Source organism: Polyergus mexicanus, unplaced genomic scaffold (assembly GCF_030449975.1).
Source record: "Polyergus mexicanus isolate NDT 795.1 unplaced genomic scaffold, iyPolMexi1.0 SCAF_5, whole genome shotgun sequence".
Classification (NCBI taxonomy): Eukaryota; Metazoa; Arthropoda; class Insecta; order Hymenoptera; family Formicidae; genus Polyergus; species Polyergus mexicanus.
Window position 1 is genome coordinate 3,836,985 of NW_027223325.1, and position 12,864 is coordinate 3,849,848.

Sequence of the window (12,864 nt, forward strand, 5' to 3'; positions counted from 1 at the left end):
AACAGTCGTAAAAGACACACATATCTCTTTCGCGATTCCTAACGAATGCGATTGTATTTGTTCGTTTTTGTTTCTCCTACTACCTACGGAGAGAAAGTCTTTACAACGACAGAAGCGTTTAAGGTTAATTAAAGCCCTCTTAGAGCGATAATAATCCGCGGTCGACGTTACATTAGATATCATCGCGTATATGTATCTCTCTCGTTTCAATTTACAATCTAGGTTACCGTGGGCAGAGCGAGGAAGATTCATTTACTGTCTGGACGCCGTCTGTCCGCGAATTTTATTGCCCATATAACTGTCGCAATAATTTATTCCGTCAACTACATACGATCTGACTAGTTTGTACGATTGTAGAATTGGACCAATTCGTGACTCGATAATAACTTAGAAATCGAATGGGAAAGAAGCGCATCTGGAATAATATTGCGAGCTCTGACGTGTGAACGCAAGGATATTCTAGACTTTTATCTAATTTATAAATCCCGAAATCGTTCTCTCTCGCCTTTGATATCTATTATATTTAGTTTAGAATAGCGTGCGATCACGCCATTCAGAGGAGACACGCGATATTTTCCGTCCCTTCATACGCAACCCTATATCGTCCGTTTTACACCATGATGGCTACAATATTATTTTCTAGTTGAAGGAAAACGAAACGCTATCAGAATTATTTGCGTAAGTGATGAAAGATAAATACAAACGAAGACGTTTGTTGTTTTCTCATCTCGCTTATATATTTCTTAATTAAGGCTATCACAGTTTGCGGGTCATCGCGCTGTTATAGCCAAGAATTTCTCGTAATCAATCCAACGAGATTAAAAATTAAAAATTCCGCGCAGATTTTCCCCTTATTTCTCCATTCGATTAATTTTTTCGATTTTCTTTTATCACTTTTTTATAATACGTTGCGTGCAAATCATCGTCTTTTGAAATTATTCGTGTAACAAGACTTGAAAACAGGGAACAAGTTTAATCGCGGTTAAATCTCGATCGTAGAAATTTAATTTTCGATCACTGAAGATCGAGAATGCAGGATTTCGGAGATAGATTGTCGTTATCTCGTCGCATCCGCGCAGCTGACGAACTCGAGCGGCCTCGTCATTGTGATCATCATAATGGCGTGTGCGGGTCATCGTCGCTGTTTTTGTCTGGGGACTGTCTAAAGGCAGAGAGATACCGCTTCGCGTATGCTCGTAAAGTCGGCCGCTTGCGTAATCGCTCGTTCCCTCGGCCGGTTGACTGGCTGCTACGTTCCTACGACACGTACCGCCTTCATTCATGCTCGCATGCCATCCTGAGAGGGAATTTTATGCCGACCATCGTAAACAGACGTTATGCTCTCCTCGTCCGCAAGCTCGTTTTTTTTTTTTTTTTTTACGAGGAGTTCGACGACGTCACCGCACGCGCGACACGCGTTTACGTTTTCTTCCTATTTCTTCCTATGTCGGAAGTACCTACTATCAACTTACGCAACTGTCATTTAGTTAGCGTCAATCCGTTATCTCATAAGCGACGCGATGAATAAATGTACAATATAAGAATCATCGATTTACCCTTGATTTACGCTTCAAGTGCATCGTCGCATCATGAATCTATTTTTAAATCGAATTTTTTATCTCGACGCGTAATGATTCGAAAAGACAACGGTGTATTCTCGATTTATCGCCCTACCCAAGAATGAAAAAATTATTCGAACGAAGACGATCGAAGTGTTGGCGAAGTGATGCCGACAGGCATCGTGTTTCTATAGAATTGCGAAAGATCGGACAACTCGTTTGACGTCCCACTAGTTCCGTAATACAGAAAGTCGCATGCGTGTTAAATATTTATGATTTTCCGTAAAGATACCTTGTGTTACGCGCTGCTCGATCTTCCATCCGATAAAATGTAATCCAGCCGATAAATTTCTCTTCACGTTCGCCAACCATTGCGACAAGATTCGGAATTTACCGAGGCATGAGCGTATCTTAGAAAAAAGTTTTTCATTCAGTTTTAGAAATTCGTGTGTTTCGACGCACACCTGTAGTAATTTATATTCGGTTAAAAGGTAGCGTCAATAATTTTATTATAACATTTATATAAACTATATGTAATTTACGATCTTCTCTTTAGAAAATTCAATTTAATAATTTTATAAAACATAAATATAACTTTTACTCCTTAGTTATATATGCAAAAATTGGGTAAACGATTCTCACATTTCACGCCACCACTGAGAGTGGTGGATATTTTTCCGACGATACTTTCCGCTGTATAAGTAACTTGCGGTAAATAAGATTGCAACAACATTGAATACGCGCGCGAAAAGAACACGCGTTCACAGCTCATACATATATAAGCCGCGCATTTACATACAGCTTCGAATTAATTTACTAAACTTTGTTTACGAGAAGTGGCATCGCGGCTCTTCTCGTCGTAAAATGCAGTTTTTACACTTCCGCTCGAGTCGAGCGATCGAGTCCGACGATCGTGGATTGGCCGCTTGATACGGGAAAGGAGTATCCGAGTAGGAAGATAAGACGATATCGATAACAACGTCGGTTAGCCGCGATCCTGTCGTATTTACGAGCCCTGAAGCGCCGTGGAAGGAGTCGGAGCAGAAAAAAAAGGACGATGCAAGGAGAGGCGATTCACGTAAGAATTCACGTGAAAACGGCTGCGTAATTGCGTCGCATTACGGTTCATTAGTTCCACCCGAAGTTGGGAAGCATGGGAAGGGTGAATAAGAGAGAAAGAAAGTGCGATGGATCGAAAGAGGGGAGAGAAGGGAAAGAGAGAGATAGTCCAGCATTTATTCGCGGAGTCGGCAGAGGGTCGTTATCCGTTCGGTGCCTGGTAATATTTCGCGATTCCCTCGGTCTTATCCTCCGCTGCTCTTAAGGAAAGGCCCTTAATTAGAAACTTTATTTTGCCCGTTTAAATGCATTACTCGCCGTAATATTGCACAATTTATACTCTCAAGCTGTAACTGGTGTATATAATATATATACGCGTACTCCCCGTTTGTTGTGTGTGTGTGTGTGTTTGTGTGTAAAATAAATCCGCCTGTAGATAACTAATATTGTAAAAGAGTGGAAAAAAGATCAATTATATCGCTGTGAAATACAATTTTGTAGTAAAGTATTTTTATAATACAATCGAAGGACACGACGAGGAAGTTATCGATATCACATTTGCCCGCATATAGGGAATAGGTTTTATTTTTATTCTAAATTTATGCGCTAATTTATATTTATACAGGTTTATATATATATATATATATATATATATATATGCTAAAGCGCTCTCGAAGGAAAGTAAGAGTGCAACGAGAGTAAAAGAACTTTTTACAGTCGAGGACAGCCACTCACGAATAACAATTTTGTCGTGTCGCTTGTTTCGTCGGATAAATTCGAACCACGTATCTAGCAAACGATCCGATTCCATTGGAAGTCAACTAACCAAGTCACGCCCTGCGTGATCAACTAAAATCTCTTTGGCTCTCAGCTTGATATTTCAAAATCGAACGGCCCATGTTCGATGAAGTTAGAAAGCGTTAATCTACCATATATTCGGTCAGATCGATAAAAAGCCGAATTTCTATAACATTATAAATATTTTTAATTTTTTTGCAATATACATATGTCAATTTTATATAATGTAGAAAAAAAATTGAGATTAAATAATTTTTATAAATATCCATAAACTTGTGATTTTTTTTTATCAACAATCTAATTTATAATTGTGAAGTTCAGCAAAAACTAGAAAGGTCAAAAAATACTTTTACCGAAAAATTCTTCGCGACTTTAGCGAAATTAAAATAGCAGTCTTGCGGAGAAACAAAATTACCCTCTTTACGCGTGCAAACGTATCATCAACGATTTCACGCTTGGTTGTATCTCCGTAGTTCCGACAGGTCTCAAAAATTATATATATCCGTATGTTAATTATTCTACGTGAATAACTTTGGTTCCCTCTCATTCGTGTGTACATATTTACGACTCTTCGCGAAGCTCTGGTTGTAATTTTCACACCACGCATTCATCTGTTTCATATTATTAAGCTAATTACGAAAAAGTGACTACAGTCTATTTCGTAATATTTTACTGTAATCATAGCTTTTTATTTATGTGGCAACTACATTATAATGATTAATCAATTTCTAATTTCATTCTAAAATATAATTTGTTCTCCCGAGATACAACGAAAGATCAACGAAAGAGATATCGATACATTAATCTTGGCATTTTTATTTTGTGCGAAAACACTACAGGATAAAATTCAAGATAATAATATTAATTTCAATATTGTATACATAAATAATTAAAATTGTATATTTTTTTATATTGATATATGATTATCGTATATTAAATATATTATTAATATATATTAATATTTATATGTATATTTAATATATCTTGTATTTTGCGAAATATATAGTCTATGTTTTTGCATTTTATAATCGTTGATTTAAAAAATAAATAAAAATTTATATAATACGAGCTATATTGTAGATAATTTATAAATTGTATTTAAACTTTGTTATCTTTATAAAATTTGGTTAGCGATTTCATGAGAGGAATTCTAATCTTCCTCGATTTCTCCGAAAACCTAAACGTCTTTCGTATGCATATTTATCCGCTAAATAAGCGCGAGATGAAAGCGCGTATATGTATGTATGTATGTATGTATAGGAAACGATCAAGGTACTTTCGGATTCAATCTCGATGTTTCGATTCTTCGCGCATCTCGACTTTCGGGGATCTCATTTGCGTAATGCGAGCCGGGTTATACGTTAAGCTGTAATATTCTGTTCGGTCATTATTCGCTATTTATCTGGAAACGAGCCTCGGCCGTTTCTCACGCAAGCTTAGCGTGTCCACTCCGTTAATTATTTTGCTTATGCTAATTATATTAGAGATCGTGTACGCAAGAAAAAAGCGACGAGCGGCGGGTCTAATTAAAATTAAAGCGATATCCCGCGTTACTCCTTATACGATCGTATTACTATCGTTGATCCGCAACAGGGCCCAATTTTCGGGTTCGAAAATGGCGGTGACCGATTAGTGGAGTCGCATATATATATATATATATATATATATATATATACAGTATTTTCATTAAAATTGTTCCAGAATTTCATTGCGTATGCCAGTCAAGATTCGACCATGTCCACGCCCTCCCTAGATCTCGTGATGCCTTATTTGGGCCCATTAAAATGAACCCTATGCGACATGCCAACGGCCATGCTGTATCTGACAAAAAAAAAAAAAAAACTGCTGGCCTACTCTAGACTCTAGTATATGCCGTTACTTCAATACAAAACACCCACCTTACATTTTAATTAATGTATAGATATGAAATGTATAGACTTTGCAATGTTAAAAATTAAAATAATTTAATATACGGGAATCTGAAAATAAAATGCCGTATCGTTTTCATTCTTAGACATGTAACAATATGTAGAAACACAATATATCAAGAACTATATATTTGGCGTAACTAAACTCAAATTTCTATCGTAAGTCCCACAGAAACCCATGCTATCACATACATGTACATATGTTCCGGCGGTCAACGTGGACGCTCATAAATATTCGCTAGAAGCAAAAACCATAAAGAAACCGCTTGCGGGTCGGAAGGGTTAATTTTTTGCTTCCCACAGAAGCAAAAAAAAAAAAATTGCTCGCCAAAACGGCCAGCTATGGCTGAAGGTCATAACTAAGAAAGAACAAAAGACTTTACTGTTTCTTTTTTATATAATTAGCTACGGAAAAAGGCCGAAAGGGTAGGATGCAGGGTTACGTGTATGCACATATTCGGGATATTTCGCCAAACGCTCTACGTTTTAATTTGTATTGAGAATTAGTTTCAAATATTTCTGATATATCGTTAAAAATTACTCGATTTTTAAGAAGATTTCAATAACTTTCAATAAGAAATCGCAAATATTTCGGAATAAAATATTTATCGATATGTTTTGAATATAAATGTAATATCGAAGGCGATAAGTTAAAATATTCCTAGATATTATCTGTAAGAATAGGGAAAAAATATTGAAGTAAGATTGAATCCAAAGAACGAGTCAATAATATTCTCAGTTATAATAATTGCCTTGGCTTCGAGAATTGAAATTTCGGTTCGCGTCCACTAATTAGAGAGACGGTCTATATTTAGCTTTCCCAATTTCAATTCTCAGATCTTGCCTGCCACCGGCGTGGGCTACGAAATATCCTCTGCATTTTGGTACGGCGAATAGCCAGGAAGATCTAATTAAGCCAATTGAACTAGTCGGTATAATGGTGATTAATCTGTATGAATCTTACGACGCGTGACCTTATTCAGTAAAATCCATTTATCGAACCCTTTCGAACGATCCGTCTTGCTCATACTTTCTTTTAACAAACTTCTCTCGATTCAACTCATTCTAATCTCATTTCTCTGAGAGCTCAAACTTTAATTAAAATCATCAGAGTTATATGGAAAATATAAAATTAAGTCGACGAGATTAATATTCGCCTAGAGAGCAATTTTAAATATAAAATAAAATTTTTATGCGACATTTCGGTATTGAATATTGCGTTTTTTTTTTCACAGAGATAATTATTCTTTGCAACAATTATTGATGAATAAATTGTAAGATAATATTTGTGTATATGTGCGTAAAATATTAATAATCAAACTTGTCCGACGAAAAAGTCTAATTATGAGAATAATGTCAAAAGTAAAACTCATATTGTTACAAAAAGAATGAAAAGGAAATATTCAGAATAAAGGAGATATATATTTAACTGAAAAGATAAGCTCAAATTTTATTTAAAAACTGAAACCGTTCAAGAAATTTTGTAACTCGAGGCCCGCTACAAAAGGCCATTCGCAAAGAGAAAGAGCCAAACCGTGAAAATTTTTACACTTGCATCCATGTCTCGCTACAGTTGCGTCCGACATTCCGAGAGAGAAACAATGCGATGGCGACCTTCAGAGTCTAAATATTCATGAATTCACCGAGCTCATAATTCCATAGGCTACCTAGGTCCCGTCGATGGAGACGCCTAGACACTCGGGAAGACGATGAAAGGGCAAACGTGACCACCTTCATTGACTTTACGATCGGTAAAACGTGGCTTTTATAGTTTACGCTCGCGAACGGTTCGCAAAAACGCGCACATGTTGCGCGGTACATTGTTCCCACATATATGTTGCGTAGTATATCGTTGAATATGCAAGACATTGCTCCCCCGTAGCGTACACGTGACACTATTCCCCCCCCCCCCTCGTTTGTATATCCGCGATATATGGTATATTCCTCCTGGACCGTTGTATCATCCGAGGAATCGATATATTATCCGTATAATAAAGTTCACTTACAAAAAATATATTTATAAACTCAAGATATCTCAAGACCCGAAACGTTGACCTTATTATCGAAAGCGTAATTTTTTTTTTCTTTTCCTACTTCATCGAAAAATTTGTATTATCACAAGTAAGATTTTTAAGAGCAAGATATTTGCACACAATACGGGATCTTTTTATGTTCTCTCCTTCATTTCCCTGATAATTGTTTATCATTTTTGTACATATAAATTATGAGTGTGAGATATTCGATAATGAAATTCTTCTTTGAAAGCGAACAAAATAAATTCGCGATGTTAATCAACTTTACAATTCCAAAAGTTTTGAATCGTTCAAATATAGTCGATTACCGTTTAGACCGAATGCCAAGCCACCGCAACATTAAACTTTGAAACTTTAACATTTACGATAAATGATCTTATGTGATATTGACGATTTCAGAAAATCCGTTATCCGCAATCTATATAACGTATTTGAAATATTTAATCACGATAAAGGGAGAAGAAATATTTTCTTGGATAAGAGAGCAAAATATATAAAAAGATATAAAAATTATTAATAAATTTAAAAATCACGATCTTAAAAATATATTGAAACTATTTCCAATATAACGTATTCGTGCTTAAAATTTCTCTTAATTTACTGCGAGTATCTTAGCATATTAAACTTCGTTACGCGTGCAATAACGTAAAATAGATCTACGGGAAAGGATGTAAATGTCCTTGGAAAGACAATATTAAGTAAAAGGGTTCAAGCAAGGCTGTTTGAGAGATTTTGACAACTAAATCGCCGCGAAAAGCTATAAAACTATAAAGCGAGTAGAGCAGTGAAAGGGTTGAGAATAGTCGGGTCTCGCACACCTCGTCATTTTGACCTCGGGCTCTGAATTAACTTCCTATCTTTCTTTAGATTACTTTTGGCTAAATCTTCCCGGAGAATATTCCGGACGAAGAGGTTTGGGAGAACGAACAGTAGTGAACTGATTTCGGCATAACATTATAAAAAGTCTCGGTAATAATAAATCTCACGATGTAATAAAATATTTTTATGCTCCTGGGACACATACGCTTGTAACCGTTGTAGCATTTCATTTACATTCGCAAAAAGCAAGATAGTTTTAAAAAGTTAAATCGAATTCAATATTATAATATATAAAAATTATATTGGCATATATATATATATATATATATATATATATATATATATATATCGAACTTCTTTTCATAAAATCATGTATAGAACAGTTCAAGTTTTGATATTGAAACAATTGAAAATTTAAGTTATTGGTGTGCTAACTAAAGAATATGGATTTGCATTTTATAAATACTGAATATATATATATTAATTACGCTAAGAGCTCTCGTGAATAAAATCTTCCTTCCGAGAAATGTGATTTTTCAGTTAATAAATGAATGTCGGATACTTGTACAAATTCTTGAACCAATCGTAGTTAATTTACATAAAATTGAAGAACTTATTAGCATAGAAATAGCTGTGTCACGTACCGATAGCGCGATGAGATTTCTAACTTTTCTAAGCTATATATATGGTCACCAAAGAAATTTCGTCATATTTGAGAAGATGATTAAATTGAGTGAGAAAATAAATTTGACACTTTCAACGAAACGATCTATCGCGTGAAAATCATATTGACTGTAAATTTCGAAGTAAAATTTTAAATTATTATGCTATAGGTTGCAATTTTGTACAAGTTGTAAATGAAAAGAAAGGAATATAAACAGGAAGAGAGAAAGAGAGTATATATAATCGGATAAATATTACATTGCGTCGGAAAGTATCACACATTACGTTACAGTGAACATTTCCTTAATATTATAAGATACCTTATCATATCTTAATTTCAAGACATACGATCGATTAATTCGGACATTTAATTTTTATGCTATACAAAATGTTGTGCAACATCAAATTAAATCCGGCAGAATATAAATTTTAAATGAACCAAACATGTTTAGTTAAACGCAATTCTAGCAAGAAAATTTCCATTTCTTAATTACTTTGAATAAATTTCTATTACATAGTTATAATGACTACTATCTTTTCATAAAAAAGTCTTATATGCTAATGTATCTTATATGCTTTTATATATATATATATATGTGTGTGTGTGTGTGTGTGTATATATCTCAAAAATCTTTTTCTCTATATAAATAAAATTTATTTTTCTGACAATACTATTCTCCTTTTTATCTACATTTTTCTATGCAATTCTTTTACAACCACACGTACTCGTACTTGTATGTAATCAAGAAGAGAAGAGAATTGCCAACTCTTGGCTTGAAAAGAAACTTGGTACACTGATAAAACTTTATCCGTCACGAACCCCATATTCGCCGTATGTATTTCAGAAGCAATATTTCTTTCAACCCGCTCGAGCGCCAAAGCGGATGGACCTTGCGAAATGGACCCTTGCGGAGAGGCAGAGAGCCCATGGCGTAATCCCATGGGAGTTACGAGAAATGAATTATACACTCGGTGTCTGACGTGAGAGGGGAACCAAACCATACAAAATGGTACCCTAAAAGGAATGTTACCCTCCGTTCCCTCCCACCCTTACCCGCCGCCGCTATTCCTGCCCACTCTGTGTTACTTCTTACTCTCTTTCTCGTAGCGGAGAACGTTTACGACGCCGGGTAGATTCTGCTCTTGTAGATTCCGTCCGGAACATATATACGCATGTATCCTGCCTAAAATGTTGCGTACATTTTTACGTATATTACGTAGAATATGGAGCGAGCGGATATATATATTGGAATATGAAAATAAGACGGAAAAAGTTACAAAGTGTCGTACGTTATTTATGTCGGATGTCGCGAGCTGTTTTGACCGAGCCGGATTAAGCGCTTGGGCACATTGCATCTGTTATCAGGATATTTATTTAAGATTCCGTTTACCTTTGTATCGATATTTCTGTGAAGCGCGTTCGGGAAAAGAGTCCGGATTATTTTATCGTAATAATAAATTTCTGTTCGAACAATCTTAACTTTTTCTGCTAATATATTCGCGCAACGTGTCGGTAAGATAACATTACAATCTCAGAACCTGATTGTAAGGCAAGAGTTATGACAGAGAGGAAAGAAGAAGAAGAAAGGAGAGAGAGAGAGAGAGAGAGAATAAAAAACGGGTAGCGGCAAAACAGAAATTTTAATTACAGTAGCTCGGAAGATGACCGGATAATATTTGTATTTCTTATTGCGCGGAGAGAGAAGACATTGAAACGGGAGAGGCGTATGTAATACTCTTTCATTTTCTCATTTTTTGACAACTTCGACTAATGCATTAAATGAATCGCGTATTATCAAGCTGGACGATAACATTGTAACGTTATCCGTTACCTTGAAACGTTCCAAGAGACATCATTCGAAAAAAAAAAAAAAAAAAAAAAAAAAAAAATCATGATAAACAACGTCGTATGGAAGCTTCGAAAAATTTTATACCGGGAAATAATAAATGCCATTTTATACGAAGTATATAGATATCCGATACTGCGATATCGATTATTCAAAGCCTCGTAATATTGCTTGATATAAGTGAAACATCGAAGGACGCGGAAATTCGGTTAAATCACGATAAATCTCGCTGGCTCCACGACACGGCGAGCTTTTACGAGATCTAGCTTACTCGCGCGAGCTTCATCAGACTCATCACTGAGCGTCCGATGGAACAAGCGCGTAGATGCGGATATCCTTACTCCGTATACGGTAAACTCGTATATTTGGAAGTTGCGGGATAGACTGTAAACGGGTCGGACCGAGAGTTACCACCGAAATTGCCGCACCGGCTAATTAGGGCTTGATTGGCATTCTCTTCCCCCCCCCTCTCTCTCTCTCTCTCTCTGACCTCCTCGCGCCCTTTCCCTATCATACACTGGTGAGATCCATGGGTCCAACTTCCCCCACCAACCTCGTCATCCTCTCACGCCGCTCGCAAGCTCGCTAAACCAGCCAACCCGGCGCATCATCTTTCCAGTCGATGCCGATCTTCTCCTCCCTTCCTACCCCTCTTTCCTCCCCCTCCTCAACCATCTTCCTCACACCATCTTACAAGATGTTCACTATATCTTTTTCTTCGATGCCGTCCAGAATGCGCTTTGCCGGCCAGTGCCGTGTGTAATTGTATAATTTACTCGATAATTTACTCCGCAGTCAATTTATATAATTTCTACCGTAGCTCTGTGCGTAAATTTGATAGGCCGAACTTCTTGATATTTTTAAGGCGCACATTTCACTTCGGCATTACATTTCTTCCAAAGGGATCGTGCTATTTTTTTTTTTTTTTGTTGAGAGGAGGGAGGGGGGAGGGGCAGTACTCCCAGCGGCATGCGAAATTGTGGGGCATTTATATACAATATATTCCTTACAACGATAATTCTCTTTAATTTAAAGCATGTGCGTGCATTTCTAAAGTGCAATAACACGCAATCAACGCATATGTTACAGAAGATAATTTATTCCTAACGGATAAATATAATTAATGAGAGAGATTTACGATAATATATAATTTATATTTATTGTTAGTGTTTCAGGTATTTAATGTGAAACATTAAAAAAGAGAATATATCAATGGACATAAATACAATATTATGCGAACTCTTGAGAGAAGTAGAATGTCAATCAATGAGCCGAGATTTTCATTCAGAATATTTGTTTGAAATAATTTCAAGTAAATACTTTAAGAAAGCTATGCATAAAATTGAATTAAATGAGAATATATATGTTTCTTATTAATACTTTATTTTATTTATAAATTTTAAATTAAAGTTATTTATATTTTATACAAACACACAAAATTTAAAGAATCAATTTTATATTTGACAAAATATGTAATTATATATGCAATTATATATGCATATGTAATTATATATGTAATTATATATTAAAATAAAAATAAATTTCACGATTAATCAATAAGATAAATTAATCAATAAGTTTGTACTTATAAGAAATTAATTTAATCATTCATTTATCCATATTCATGTCTCATGTATCACAATGCGTCATCGAAGAAAATCGCGACTATTTTCTCTCCTATGGCGACAAAGTACTATTTAAACACACTGTCTTTGCGTTATCGCATCTAGTAAGTCTTCATCCCACTTAGCATTCTTCGGGTGTTTGACAAAAATATGGAACGTGACGGGTAGAATGTGATTTATGGGCGTATAGTGTGTCGTAAAGAGTGTTTAACGTGTTTAAGTGCTTGCGGAGAGTCGGGATTTTCCTTATCCGGTGTAAGAAGAGTCCCGCACGTATGATCTGCATGCACGAGCAGTCTCGCTTATCTCACCAGGTACGTTGCAATTGCACGCAGACACGTCGACGATGTTCACCGTACTCGCGTACTCTCTTCCCTTTCTCATATAAATATAAACGCGAATAAAAACAACATAATTTATTTTTACGCGCCCGGACAGAAATTATCATCGCGATCCCCAGTATCGGCCGACGATATACACTAGACGATAGGAAGCTGATTGCACGAAATTGATCAATTCGCATCTTCGGCGAA